We start from the raw sequence: 15439 nt of genomic DNA, 5'->3' as shown, positions 1-15439 counted from the left end.
GGCCAGGAGGTCACCTGATCCCTTTGTCTCCAACACCTTCAGCTGGCACCTTTGCAGGGGAGGGGCCCAGGCGATCAGTTTTTGCTAGGAGACAGAGTGCCCGGCAGTTAGGGGCACTGGCCCCTTCCTCTGCAGCAATCACACACCCTTCTCCCACCACCTAGATACTTAAGAACTGCACAGGGGACACTGAGGCACCAACACAGTGTTCAGAGAAACATTAAGAACAGTCCCAGTTCGTCACATGGCCCTCTTCCCCCACATCACTCCCCTCTGCCATCACAGTTGAGGGCGGGGTTCTCCACCCACCCACCCCCCACCTCAGCTGTTACACACCTGCCATGGTCGTGTCTAGAGGCAGCCGCCTCTCAGTGCTGGGTGACCCAGACCTTGGCAGGTGAGGGAAGTGTGTGGTTGGCCAAGCCCCTGGAGCACCTCAGACCAGAGGAGGGCTTCTTGCGGGGATGGGGGGTGTCCCCAGCTGCTGTCGTGCACACATGGCCCCAGGTACTAGCACGGGTCTGTCCCTTGCAGTGCACGGACCCAGGTGGGGTTGGGGGCTGCACACACCCAGGCGACGTGGGGGCAGAAGTGGGGCTGCACTGGGGCTCTGGCACAGCTCGTTCACGCCCCCTAGGTGCCAGAGCAGTACGTCTCCGAGGGCACCGAGAAGCAGTACGTGGTGCTGCAGGCCACATTCGGAGACGTCCCCTTGGAGAAATACATCCTGATTTCCCCACATACTGGCTACACCTTTGTCCAGACCGACAAGCCCATCTACACCCCTGACCAGAAAGGTGAGGCATGCTGCTGGGGGGAGGTGGCGGGGGGACTCCTGCTGTGGGCGAGTGGGGTGGGGGGCACAGCCACTGGCTTCAGCACTCAGGTTAGCTACCCAACCAGCCCAACGTCTCCCATCTCTTCAACCCTCCAGTGAACTACAGGGTCTTCGCTGTTAACCACCGGATGGACCCACTGGAGGCTAACTGCATCATTGTCATCCAGGTATTACAGCCAATCCCACAAGGGGGTGGGCTAACCCATCAGAAAGGGTGGGGCTAATGATCCCACCACTGCCACCAGAATGGTGCAGCCAGAGCACGGTAACTTTGGAACTGTTCCCTACAAAGCCAGCCAGGACTCTGGGGGAGCCTCCTCTTTCAGAGCAGACTGTCCCCAGAGCAAGAAGCTTCCACAGCTTCGACCTTCCTGGGTCGGACCTCCGAGCATTCAACATCTTGTGCCCCTCCGTGTGCTTCCCACAGCGAGGCTGCCCGGTCAGGGCTCCTGGGGCAGCCACAGGGTCCTGCACCCCAATTCCGCGGTCAGATGTACTCTCAGCCAGCGTAAAACAGAAGGTTTATTAGGCAACAGGAACACGGCATAGAACAGAGCTTGTGAGCACAGAAATCAGGGACTTTCAGCCAAGTCCATCTTGGGGGCAGGGGAGCCCAGAGCCAGGGCTCTACCTCCCCCTGTGCCCCAAGCCAGCTGGGACTGACTCGCTTCCAGCTGCCTGGCCCCTGCCCTGCCCGTTGCTCCTCCTCTAGCCTTTGTCTAGCTTCCTGGGCCAGAGTCACCTGGTCACTTCCCCTCCTCAGGTGCCGAAGGGGAAGGGGCGGCTGGAGCAGCCTCCAGGTCACACAGCATCCATGCAGAGCAGTAAGACCCACATAGGCTCACATACAACATGACAAGGGAACATCCCCACTTCGTAAAGTCCCCTGCAGAGACCGGCCTGTGGGACCTCCGATAACATTGCCACTCCCTGGGGCACTGCCCCCCAACGACACTCCCCCCCAAGGGGTTACAGAGAAATGCCCAGAGAAGTGCGAGTTCCCCCTGCTGCAGCCACCCAGGTGTGTTCGCAGGGCATCCCCGGTCCCGAGGCCCCCGACCCATCTCTCCCAGCGCCCAGCCTGCTCCTGGCGCACACGGCCCTTCTCAGAGCCAGAAGCAGCCGCTTGTTACAGGGTGGGAGCGACGGTTGGGAGGGGGGTTGCGCAGCAGGGAGCGGCTGGCCGAAGGGTCACAGACAAACACGGGACAAAGGGGCTTTCCAATGGCTCAGGCCTAACTGCCCCATGGGCAGGGTGGGCTCCTCTCCCGGCTGCCTTGTCTTCACCAGGGTCCGTGGGGCTGGTTTCCCCTGCGTCCTGGGGGGCGGAGAGCGCTGGGCTCCCCACCCCTCTCAGCATGGCCCAGCCACCCTCCGAATGGGCTCTCCAGAGCCTGGAGCTGTCCCAGGGCCATTGCCAGGAGCTCCCTTGCTCTCCGGCCCGAGGCTCGGCCTGGCGTCCCGCAAGTCCCACAGGCCCAGCAGGGACCCACCACTGGTCAGTGCGTGGCCAGGTTCACCCCCTGCCGAGCCCCCAACAGCACCCTGGGGAGACCTGGGTGCACCTCACCGACCTCAATTCCCCTCCCTCCCCAGAGTCCCGAGGGGATCACGGTCAGCAGCACCACCCGGAAACTGGACAAGGGCCTGTACGCCGGCACCTTCCACATCCCTGAGCACGTCAGGTGGGCACCAGAGGCAGGGGCCGCACAGCCCCTGGGGGCACAGCCCCATGGACACTGGGCAGCGGGGGGGGGCACAGCTCCACAGTCACTGGGCAATGGGGGGGCACAGCCCCATGGACACCGGACAGTGGGGGGGGGCACAGCTCCACAGTCACCAGGCAATGAGGGGAGCACCGGGCAGTGGGGGGGAACAGCCCCATGGGCACTAGGCAGTGGGGGGGGGCACAGCCCCATGGGCACCGGGCAGTGGGGGGGCACAGCCCCATGGGCACTAGGCAGTGGGGGGGGCACAGCCCCATGGACACCTGGGGGCACAGACCCATGGGCACCGGGCAGTGGGGGGAACAGCCCCATGGGCACTAGGCAGTGGGGGGGCACAGCACCATGGACACCTGGGGGGCACAGCCACATGGGCACTGGGCAGTGGGGGGGCACAGCCACATGGGCACTAGTCAGTGGGGGGGGCATAGCCCCATGGACACCTGGGGGGCACAGCCCCATGGGCACTGGGGGGGCACAGCACCATGGTGTCACGGAGTCCCCGGGCGATGCTCTGGAACTGCTCCCCACAAAGCCAGTCAGGACTTTGGGAGCCTCCTCTCCCTTGGAGCAGACTTGTTCAGGGCAAGAAGCTCACACGTCTTCACCTCCTGGGTCTCTCCTTGGAGCATTCAGCATCCTCTGCCCCTCCGTGGGCTTCCCACAGCGAGCCCACCCAGGCGGGGTCCTGGGGAAGCCACAGGGTTCTGCACCCCCACTTTGCAGTCAGACGTGACTCTCAGCCAGCAAAACAGAGGTTTATTCGATGACAGGAACAGGGTCTAAAACAGAGCTTGTAGATACAGCGAACCAGACCCCTCGGCCGGGTCCATTCTGGGGGGCAGTGAGCCAGACCCCTAGGTCTGCACTTCACTCCTTATCCCCAGGTAGCTCCAGACTAACCAACCCCTCCAGCCCCTCCTCTCTGCTCAGCTCCTTTCCCGGGCCAGGAGGTCACCTGATCCCTTTGTCTCCAACACCTGCAGTTGGCACCTTTGCAGAGGAGGGGCCCAGGCCATCAGTTGCTAGGATACAGAGTGCCAGGCATTAGGTGCACTGGCCCTTTGCTCTGCCAGATACTTAAGAACTGCCTAGGGGACACTGAGGCACCAACACAGTATTCAGAGCAAACATTAGGAACAGTCCCAGTTCGTCACACATGGGCACTAGGCAGTGGGGGGGGCACAGCCACATGGGCACCTGGGGGCACAGCACCATGGGCACTGGGCAGTGGGGGGGCACAGCCCCATGGACACCAGCCAGTGGGGGGGGCACAGCTCCACAGTCACCAGGCAATGGGGGGGGCACCAGGCAGTGGGGGGGCACAGCTCCATGGGCACTAGGCAGTAGGGGGGCACAGCCCCATGGACACCAGGCGGGGGGCTGCCAGGTGCCCACACTGGATTCTGTTCCCCTCCAGCCTGGGCACCTGGCGGATCGTGACGCGGTTCCAGAGCAGCCCCCGGCAGCCACAGAGTGCCGAGTTCGAGGTGAAGGAGTACGGTGAGTGCAGGCCTGAGCATGGGGCCAGGGGGCATCTGGCAGAGCCGCCCTCTCCCTGCCCGCCCGGCCCACAGAGCTGCTCCCCCGCAACCAGCCCCTTCCCCCACCCCTCGCCATCCATCTGACCCCAGCACCCCTGTCCCCCCAGAGCTGCCCATCTTCGATGTGCTGCTCACACCCAGCAAGAAGTTCTTCTACCTCAGTGACGAGAGCCTGACCATGACCATCGAAGCCAGGTGAGCTGGGGCCCATCAGCACCACCTGGGGCGTTCCACGGGGGGCAGCACAGGCTGTGGGGCAAGGCCAGGAGCCTGTGGCCCTTGCAAGCCCAAAGCACCAGTGTCACGGAGTCCCCGGGCGATGCTCTGGAACTGCTCCCCACCAAGCCAGTCAGGACTTTGGGGAGCCTCCTCTCCCTTGGAGCAGACTGTCTGCAGGGCAAGAAGCTCCCACAGCTTCACCTCCTGGGTCTCTCCTTGGAGCATTCAGCATCCTCTGCCCCTCCGTGTGCTTCCCACAGCGAGCCCACCCAGGCGGGGTCCTGGGGAAGCCACGGGGTGCTGCACCCCCACTTTGAAGTCAGACATGACTCTCAGCCAGCCAGTAACACAGAGATTTATTCGATGACAGGAACAGGGTCTAAAACAGAGCTTGTAGGTACCGCGAACCGGACCCCTCGGCCGGGTCCATTCTGGGGGGGATGAGCCAGACCTCCACGTCTGCACTTCACTTCCCGTCCCCAGCCAGCTCCAAAATCAACCCCCTCCAGCCCCTCCTTTTCTGGGCTTTGTCCCATTCCCGGGCCAGAAGGTCACCTGATCTCTTTGTTCACTGTTGGCTATGCCCTTTCAGAGGGAAGGGCCCCGGCCATTAGTTGCCAGGAGACAGAGTGCCAACCATTTATGCACACTGGAGACTTAAGAAATCCATAGGGGAAACTGAGGCCCCCACACAGTATATAGAGGAAACATTAACAACAGTCCCACTTCGTTACAATGAGCTTCTGCGGCCACATACCCTGGGGCAGTCCTATCCAGGCAGCAGAATTTGGCCCTGTCAGCCTGCCAAGCAGCCACTTCTGGGGAGGAACCAGCAGCTGCACAGCACTTTGATGGGGAAGCAAAGGGGCATCCCTGTGAGATTCTGGTGACCAAATGCTCCCGTCGTCTTTCCTGGTGACTCAGGTTCGTGTTCAATGAGCCTGTGGACGGCTACGCCCTGGCAATCTTCGGGGTCAAGACAGAGACTCAGAAAATCACACTTCAGAACTCCCTGCAGAGAATTGAGGTGAGCTGTTATTACAAGGATTATGGCAGCACCTACAGGCCCTGCGTGAGATCAGGGCCCCGTCGTGCAGGGCGCTGCCCGGACCCCAGCCGAGATCAGGGCCCCGTCGTGCAGGGCGCTGCCCGGACCCCGGCCGAGATCAGGGCCCCGTCGTGCAGGGCGCTGCCCGGACCCCGGCCGAGATCAGGGCCCCGTCGTGCAGGGCGCTGCATAGACAGTAACTCTCCCTGCAGATAAATGACGGCAAAGGCCATGCAAGTCTGACGGGGCAGGTGCTCAGGGAAAACTTTGCCAAGCCAGAGGAGCTGCTCAACGCTTTCATCTTCGTTAACGTCACCGTCTTCTCCTCCGGTGAGCGCTGGGCCGGGGGCCGCACAGGATCCGCCCAGGCAGCTGCACTCGTGGCAGGGCCTGGAGCCGGGCAGCGTGTGTGGCGGGAGGGACGGGGCCCGGCGAGTGTCAGCTCGGTCTCAGGACACTTCCCCACCGACCCCGGACGGCTGCCCCACAAGCCCTTGGCCAAGGGCAGCAGCCCAGGTGCTGCCAGCATCACGTGGGGGCCATTTTGCAAGCCCTGGGGGCCCTTACCAGCCCCCTGCAAGGCCAGGTTGCCCCTCCACCCCCGCCCTCGTCTGTAGCGCCCCCTGCAGGCCAATCGTGGGGCACGGTGGCCACCGGATCAGGCCTGGGGTTCTGGGTCGACTCTGGGATCCTCCCTGGCCCGGCATTGCCAGGCCTGTGCCGGGGGTGCCAGGCACCTGTGCCTCCAGCTTGGGGCAGAGAAGGGCTGACAGAGCCTGCCATCACCCCCATACCCCGGCCCTGGGTGCCGCTTGTCCCCCCAGCCTCTCCGCTGGGTCGAATGCCCCCCCAGCCCTGGGTGCCGCTTTTCCCCCCAGCCTCTCCGAGGGGTCAAATGCCCCCCCTGGCCCTGGGTGCCGCTTCTCCCCCCAGACTCTCCGCTGGGTCGAATGCCCCCACCACCACCAGCGGCTCCGTGTGACGGTGCTGCCCGGGGGAACCAGCTGAGGTCACTCAATCCGGGTGAGCTGCAAACAGACCGGGGCAGACAAACCCCAGAGCTGGTGGGGGTTATTCCAATCCTTAGATTTACCAACCAGCCCAAACAGCTTCCCCAGCACCTCCCTGGTTACTCCGAAACCAAACCCCACAGCTCCCTTCCAGTGCCCAGCCCCAGGCCTCCGGCCAGACACACGGCAGATACGATGAGGGTTACTGAAAATCTTCTCTCATCATATAAAGAAAAGGTCCTTCCAACCCCAAAGGATCAGCCACACACCCAGGTCCAATTATAACTTAGATCTGACCCAAACACCCGCTACAGCCAATTCGTATGAACTCAGCTAAAATGTATTCAAAAGGAAAGGGAGAGAGCTGGTTAAAAGATCAATGTACAGACAGACGGGAATTCAGTTCCTGAGGTTCAGACACAGCAGAGAGGAGCTTTTAGCTGCCAAAAGTCCTTTAGGAACAGTCCAGAGGTTCTAGTCCCATGTCCATGTTCAGGGGGGCTCCAGTCAGTGACTGGGGATCTCAATCCTTGTGGCTTAAGGTTTCCCCCTCTTGGAACCCAGAGCAGCCTGGAGATGGAGCAGGATCGTGGCCCAGGGTTTTTATACGTTTCCAGCAGCCTTTCGGCGGCTTCACTCTGCTCCCAAGCAGCCTGGCAATTAGCCCAGGGCAATTTACCCATTGAAGGGTTCAGATGCAGGTTACCCCACCCTGCAGAGAGACACAGAGACAATAACACTCACGTGTCTTCACAAGTGTTAATATTCCTGGTTTTGATCTTTGAATGGAAGCTCTAGCGATAGCCAAGACTTGTCGCTGCCACCCCAGGCCCTGAGCACCCAGCTCCCTTCTGCCTGTGACAATGCAGCTGTGTTTCCCAGCCCGGCTCATTTAGTATCTTCCTAACCAGTCTGTAAAGCTGGGCCCTGGGTTGGGTCAGTCTGGGCGGTAATTAGGTCTTTCGGGCCCTCTCCCCTTTCATTGAGATATTAGATCTCACTCCTAACCTCACACTCCCCTTTCCCGACATGCCATGTCCTCCCGCAGGCGGTGACATGATGCAGGCCGAGAACTCAGAGGTCAAGATCGTCAGCAGCCCCTACAGCATCTGGTTCGTCCGGACACCGGGGTTCTTCAAGCCGGGAATGCCCTTTAATTTCAGGGTAAGGGAGGCGCCAGCGTCAGATCCTCCCCCTGCAGAATCGCCGGCAGCAGGGAGAGCTGGGAACCCAGCCGTCCTCACACCCCAACCCACCCCGGTATCCTGGCTCCAACAGCACCACTGCTGCAGGAGGCAGCGGTGGGATTCTCAGCCCCGGGGAAGCCCCCTGCTGACTCCTGGAAGTTACAGGTCAGGACCCAGGGGGCCTCTGGCCAAGCCAGGCCTCTTGGGCCTGTTCTGCCCCTCGATGTTCTCCACAGAAAGAGCTGGTCCCTTTTCTCAACCCTGCCCAGCTCTTTGCCTCAGAGCTATCTTGTGGCAGTGAGTTCCATGGGTTAGTGGTGAACGGGAGCAGGAAGCTCATCCACGCCGAGGGGCGGGTGACCCATCTGTTGGACACACGAGTCAAGTCTGGCTCGCGGGGTGGGACTGTCCGGGGCTGGAATCAGAGCACGGGGCAGGACAGCCAGGTCTGGGCTCCGCCTCAGCCTTGCAAAGCCCCTGGGCCCACACGACCCTCTGGGGGCAGGGCAGCACCATGCTCGCCCTGGGATGGGGGGTGGGGGGGCAGCTGCCATGTGGCTCATCCCCTCTGTGCTGCTCCACATCACCTTTTGCCGCTTGCTCCTCTGCACCAGGTTTACGTCACCAACCCGGACGGGTCGCCGGCCAGCGCCGTCCCAGTTTGTAGCGGGGACCAGAAACGCACAACCAAGGATGGCCTGGCCTCCATGGTCCTCAACACCCAACACGGCAGCAAATGCCTGGAGGTCCAGGTACCTGCTGCTCTGGGGTGTCTGGGAGCAAGAACAGAGCCCTGCCGGTGCCCCTCACTCCCAACCTGCAGCCCCTGCTGGCCCAGCCCTGCCCCAACCCCAGCGTCTGCGGGTGCCCCTCACTCCCGATCCGCAGCCCCTGCTAGCCCAGCCCTGCCCCCACCCCAGCTCTGCCGGTGCCCCTCACTCCCAATCCGCAGCCCCTGCTGGCCCAGCCCTGACCCCCCCAGCTCTGCTGGTGCTCCTCACTCCCAACCCGCAGCCCCTGCTAGGCCAGCCCTGGGCTCCCCTCCCCTGAGTTTTTCCAATGCACCCTGATTAACCCTCACCCCCGGGCCCCCCTCTCTTGTGCAGTGGGGCTGTGGCCGAGGGACGCCCCTCGGGCTGCGTCGCGTCCTAGGGTGGGGGTGTTTGTGCGGGATGCCCAGGGCTCCGTTCCCCGTTGCAGGTGGCGACTTGCGGCCATCTGGAACCACCAGCCCAACAGGCCAGCGCCACAAAAACCATCCTGGCCTACGAGACACCGAATAATTCTGGGCACCTCCTGCACATCGGGGTGGAGACAGAGGAGGCTCGAGTGGGGACCTCGCTGAGAGTCTTGTTCTACACGGAGCACCAGAGCTCAGCCGCCAAGCAGTTCACTGTCCTGGTGAGCGCTGGGCCGGGCCAGCCTGGGATCCACTGCCAGGATGCGGTCAGCCCCCCGCACTGTCTGAGCTGGGCACCCCCCAGCGTCGGCAGCAGCGTCCAGGGCTCAGCGCCTGTGGGGCTGGTGGGGCCGGACAGGCCCTGGGAGCTGGAAAGCGCGGGTGCCCCTGTGTGTCAGGAACCACCATCTGTCTGGGGAGCCGGCCCTTGGCTGGCATTCGGCCTGCCGGGTCTGTCTGTCCCCACAGGCCCCCCACCGGTCTGTCTGTCCCCCCCGACCATGGGTCCATCTGTCCCCACACGCACCCCGCCGGGTCTGTCTGTCCCCACAGGCCCCCTACCAGGTCTGTCTGTCCCCACACCCCCCCATGGGTCCATCTGTCCCCACATGCACCCCCATTGGTCCGTCTGTACCCACACGCCCCCCATGGGTCCATCTGTCCCCACACGCACCCCCATTGGTCTGTCTGTCTCCACATGACCCCCCGCTGGGTCTGTCTGTCCCCACATGCCCCCTCATGGGTCCGTCTGTCCCCACACGCCCTCCCACCAGGTCTGTCGGTCCCCACACACATTCCCATGGGTCTGTCTGTCCCCACACGCCCCCTCATGGGTCCGTCTGTCCCCACAAGCCCCCCCACCGGGTCTGTCGGTCCCCACACGCACCCCCATGGGTCTGTCTGTTCCCACATTTCCCCCCACTGGGTCTGTCTGTCCCCACCCCCTACCCCCACCGGGTCTCTCTGTCCCCACACAACCCCACCAGTCTGTTGGTCCCCACATGCCCCCCTATGGGTCTGTCTGTCCCCACACGCACCCCTCTGAGTCTGTCTGGGGAGCCAGCCCTGGGATAGCGTTCGGCCGCCGGGTCTGTCTGTCCCCACAGGCTCCCCGCCAGGTCTGACTGTCTCCCCCTCCGTTCCCCCCCATCCGTCTCTCTCCCCATAGGGCCGTCGTGTGCCCTACCCCCTGGGCTGTGCAGGGCTGAGTGGGCTGCTCCCATGTGCTGGATGTGGACACCCACGTGAATGGCTCCCGGGTGGTGCCCGGGAGCTGCCCAGCCCCCGGATCTGGAGCCTCCGAGCCCTGCCCGGCATGTGCAAGAGCCAGCGGTTCTGGGCTGGGCTCCCACGGGGCTGCCGGGGCTCCAGGTGCCTCACTGGGCTCCCTCCCTCCCACAGCTGCTGAGCAAGGGCAGGATTGTCCGGGCCTGGACCCAGCCCCGCAACCCGGGCGCCGTCATGACGGCCTGGACACTGGATGTGGGGCCCGAGCTGCTGCCCTCGTTCCGCATCGTGGCCTATTACCACCTGCTGGAGAGCGCGGAGCTGGTGGCCGACGCGGTGTGGGTGGACGTGGCAGACGGCTGCATGGGCACTGTGAGTCCCTGGGGCGCGGGGCGGGGATGGGGGCTGACGGGCCTTTCCCTGCGTGGCCCCTGGGTTCTGCTCCCTGCTCCCTCCACCGCGGGGGCAGCCCCCGGCCTGGGGCCGGGAACTCGTCTCACCCGTCTCCTCCCTTGTCCTGCCCAGCTGCGCGTTGGCCCCCAGAGCAAGGAAGATGAGAGGAAGGTGTTCAAGCCCCAGCGGGAACTCAAGCTGGAGGTGACCGGGGACTCCCAGGCCATGGTGGGGCTGGTGGCCGTGGACAAGGCCCTGTTCGCGCTCAACAAGAAAAACAAACTGACGCAGAAGAAGGTGAGAGAAGGTGCTGACCATGAGGCGGGGGCACCCTGGGAGCCAGGACTCCTGGGTTCTCTCCTGGCTCTGCGAGGGGCGCAGCGGCTGGTGCTTAGAGCACGGGGGGGCTGTGTCATGGACCCACAGATCGTGCCCACTCTTGGCCCCATGCGATCCGTGGGGGGGGGGTGCCCCTTTCAGAGCGACAGCCCTTCTCGGGGGTCCACTCTCTTTCAGGGTCAGGCCCCTCCACCTCCTGGAGCTGCACCTCTCTGAGCCTCAGCACGTCTGTCTCTGCCGTGGGCCCCCTCAGGGAGTCCACGCGCTCTGGACCCCCCGAGCTTCCTCACCCCGAAGGGGTTGCTGCCCCCTGCTCTCTAGACCGGAGCGACTCTCAGCCAGTGTAACACAGGAGGGTTTATTGAGAGTTGAACCCAGCACAGGAAACTCTCCGGCCTCAGGCCTGGCCTCTCACAATAACAGCACATCCCAGTCTCCCTGCATCCAGGTGGGCTCTGCCTGCTTCCCCTCGCCAGCCCCAGCCCGAGCCCCCCTGCTTCCCCGCTGGGCATCTGATATCCCCAGCCTCCAGCCCCGCCTCTGTCCAGTTGTCACAGAGTGAGGGGGGAGTCAGGGCCCTGCACCCCCGGCTTCCTGTGATTCCCCGGGACTCTCGGCCAGCCAGGGAAGCAGAAGGTTTATTTAGAAGACAGGATCACAGTCCCAGACAGGTCTTGCAGCCACAGACAACAGGATCCTCCCCAATTAGGTCCATCTTGGGGTCCCAGGCGCACCACAGCCCCACTGGGGGTCAGAGCCTCATCTGAGCTCCCCTCATTCCCCAGCCAGCTCCTGAAACTCTCCCTCCCCAGTGTCTCCTCCCCCCCAGCCTTTGTTCAGCTTCCCCTCCAGCCAGTCCCCTCCCGCAGTGCAGCTCGTCCTCCCAGGCCAAACCCCCACTCAGCATTCACAGCCCCCTAAGAACCGTCCCTTGTCTTCTCTCCAGGTAAACAGGGGCCTAAACTGGGGCCTCCTCTCCTGGCTGGAACCGGCTGGTCAGGTCACCGGGGTCCTCTCCCCGCAGCCCATTGTCCCCCACTGGCCAGAACCGGGTCTCCGGGTCCCCAGGTCACTGGGGTCTCCATCCGCCAGGCCTGTGTGCCAACAAACTCCCTCTTCCCTCCCCTCGTTAAACCAGTAACCCTGAGTCCCACCCCCTCTGCATCCAACCCACTGGAAAACACGGAAAAACCCAGGAAAAAACCCCCACTTAGAATCCCAGAATATCAGAGCTGGAAGGGACCTCAGGAGTATCTAGTCCAACCCCCTGCTCAGGGCAGGACCAATCCCCAGACAGACTTTTGCCCCAGATCCCTAAATGGCCCCGCTCCAGGACTGGACTCACAACCCTGGGGTTAGCAGGCCAACGCCCAAACCACTGAGCTATCCCTCCCCCTACTTCATCACAGGCTGGAAGCCAGGACTCCTGGGGTCTCTCCCTGGCTCTGGGAGGGGAGTGGGGTCTACTGGTTAGAGCAGGGGGGGCTGGAAGCCAGGACTCCTGGGGTCTCTCCCCAGCTCTGGGAGGGGAGTGGAGTCTAGTGGTTACAGCAAGGGGGCTGGGAGCCAGGACTCCTGGGGTCTCTCCCTGGCTCTGGGAGGGGAGTGGGGTCTACTGGTTAGAGCAGGGGAGCTGGGAGCCAGGACTCATGGGTTGTGGCAGGGGTCACCTGTCTCTCTGAGAGACAAAGTGAGCTCCTGGGTGTGTCCCCCCCCGGCAGGTCTGGGACACGGTGGAGGGACACGACATCGCCTGCACAGCGGGCAGTGGGCAGAACCACATGGGAGTGTTCACGGACGCAGGGCTGGACGTCGCCACCAGCCTGGGGATCTCCACCAAAGCAAGGACAGGTACCGCACGGAGGGACGGCACAGACCCGGCCAGCATGTGCTGCATTGGACAGACATGGGGACAGGACAGCTTGGGGCAGGGGCCTCTCCCCGTAAGGGGGCGCCGGCTCCCATCCGGCCCGAGGGTGGGGACTGGCTGGCTCGGGGGGGCAGGCAATAGGGCCTTTCCCCTCTAGGCAACAGCCTGGCCTGGGTACGTCCTACTCCCGGCCTGACGCCCTGACCACACAGACGGGAATGGGTACAGACCCCCCCGGGGCGACGCGCCAATCCCAGCAGCCTGGCCTGGGTACGTCCCGTTCCCGGCCTGACGCCCTGTCCACACAGACAGGAGTGGGTACAGACCCCCCCATGGCGACGCGCCAATCCCAGCAGCCTGGCCTGGGTACGTCCCGTTCCCGGCCTGACGCCCTGTCCACACAGACAGGAGTGGGTACAGACCCCCCCATGGCGACGCGCCAATCCCAGCAGCCTGGCCTGGGTACGTCCCGTTCCCGGCCTGACGCCCTGTCCACACAGACAGGAGTGGGTACAGACCCCCCCATGGCGACGCGCCAATCCCAGCAGCCTGGCCTGGGTACGTCCCGTTCCCGGCCTGACGCCCTGTCCACACAGACAGGAGTGGGTACAGACCCCCCCATGGCGACGCGCCAATCCCAGCAGCCTGGCCTGGGTACGTCCCGTTCCCGGCCTGACGCCCTGTCCACACAGACAGGAGTGGGTACAGACCCCCCCATGGCGACGCGCCAATCCCAGCAGCCTGGCCTGGGTACGTCCCGTTCCCGGCCTGACGCCCTGTCCACACAGACAGGAGTGGGTACAGACCCCCCCATGGCGACGCGCCAATCCCAGCAGCCTGGCCTGGGTACGTCCCGTTCCCGGCCTGACGCCCTGTCCACACAGACAGGAGTGGGTACAGACCCCCCCATGGCGACGCGCCAATCCCAGCAGCCTGGCCTGGGTACGTCCCGTTCCCGGCCTGACGCCCTGTCCACACAGACAGGAGTGGGTACAGACCCCCCCATGGCGACGCGCCAATCCCAGCAGCCTGGCCTGGGTACGTCCCGTTCCCGGCCTGACGCCCTGTCCACACAGACAGGAGTGGGTACAGACCCCCCCATGGCGACGCGCCAATCCCAGCAGCCTGGCCTGGGTACGTCCCGTTCCCGGCCTGATCTATGGAGGCGGGAGGGAGGGGTCCCTGGGGGGGGGAAGGGGGGTCTTGGAGGCGGGGGAGGGGGTCCTCTGAGCGGGGGGGGTCCCTGGCGACGGGGGAGGGGGGGTCCTCTGGAAGTAGGGAGGGGCGGTCTATGGAGGTGGGAAGGGGGTCCTCTGGAGGTGGGGGGGGGTCTCTGGAGGTGGGAGGGGAAGGGGGGTCTATGGAGGTGGGGGAGGGGGGTCCCTGGAGCGGGAAGGGGGGTATTATGGAGGGGGGGGGGGTCGTCTGGAGGTGGGGGGAAGGGGGTCTATGGAGGCGGGGAGGGGGGTCCTCTGGAGGTGGGGAAGGGGGAGGGGCTCCCCCATCCCACCGTCCCTCACCACCCACCCCCGGCCTTGCAGATCCGCGCTGCCCCCAGCCGGCTGCCAGGCGCCGGCGACAATCCCTGCAGACGCTGCAGAAGAAGCAGCAGAAAGGTCAGGACTTACTCCATCACGCCAGGCTCCCTGTGCCCCACGTGTGCCCCACCCAGAGTGCCCTGCCCCACGGAGCCAGCCTGACACACACGGAGCCCATCACCCGTCGCAGGCCTCCGGCCGCCCCCGGCTCTCTGCCCGCCCAGCATGGCACTGCCCTGCCGGCGCCTGGCCTGGTCCTTATGCCCTGCTCACCCCTGCCATGTGCAGCCGGCTCTGGGTGCTCACTGGCGCCCGGCTCCCCCGGCTCAGCCACGGCCCAGGGCCCCGTGCTCGGCTCCCCTCCCCGGGTGAGGGGCACCGTGTCTGTGTCTCTCCCCCAGCCCAGACGCCTGTGCTGCTTGCCCCAGTGGACCAGTACCCGACGGCCCTGGAGAGACGGTGCTGCGAGGCCGGGATCCAGGAGAACCCCATGGGGCACTCGTGCGAGCAGCGGACAAGCCGCGTGCACCTGGGCCCCGCCTGCCTGGCTGCCTTCCTGGACTGCTGCCGCTACGCCCGGGCGCTGTCCCTCGAGGAGCGCACCAAGCTGCTGCTGGGGAAAAGTAACCGCGGGGGGCAGAGAGCCCAGCGGGTGGGGCAGGGAGCCCAGCTGCGGCGGGAGGGCAGAGGGAGCCCAGTTGTGGGGGGGGCGGGGGCGTTAGCCGGTGAAGGGTGGTTGTTGGGGGAGGGGGACCAGCGGGGTGGGCACTGCTGACCGGGCCCTTAACTGTCCGGTCGGGGGCTAAGGCTCCATGTGCCTTGGCTCCATGTGGTTCCTGGAAGCGGCCGGCGGGTCCCTGCGTCCCCTCGGCACAGGGTCCATCAGGGAAGCTCCACCCACTGCCCTCGTCCCCAGCGCCGGCTCCATGGCTTCCATTGGCCGGAAACCGCAGCCAATGGGAGCCATGGGCGCAAGAGTCGCCTGGCCGCCCCTCTGCCTAGGGCGGGACCGGACGTGCCGGCCACATCCTGGAGCGCGCGGAGCCTCCCTTAGCCCCACGGTGCTGCCAACTGAGAGCTGCCTGAGATAAGGGCCGCTCAGCCAGACCCCCCAGAGCCCAAACCCCGACCCCCTGCCCCAGCCCTGAGCCCCTAAACCCCAAACCTGACCCCCTGCCCCAGCCCTGAGCCTCCAGAGCCTGAACCCCGATCCCCTGCACCAGCCCTGAGCCTCCAAAGCCTGAACCCCGACCCCCTGCCCCAGCCCTGAGCCCCTAAACCCCAAACCCAACCCCCTGCCCCAGCCCTGAGCCTCCAGAGCC

General features: G+C 64.7%; 1 pseudogene; it reads left to right on the top strand.

Moving 5' to 3' along the window:
* LOC116832444 (complement C3-like) overlaps positions 1-15439 on the top strand; it is a 55967-nt pseudogene that overhangs the window by 6248 nt on the left and 34280 nt on the right.

This window comes from Chelonoidis abingdonii, chromosome 26 (genome assembly GCF_003597395.2).
Source record: "Chelonoidis abingdonii isolate Lonesome George chromosome 26, CheloAbing_2.0, whole genome shotgun sequence".
Lineage (NCBI taxonomy): Eukaryota > Metazoa > Chordata > Testudines > Testudinidae > Chelonoidis > Chelonoidis abingdonii.
The sequence above is the reverse complement of the archived record's forward strand: the minus strand, read 5'-3'. Positions and strand labels throughout refer to the sequence as shown.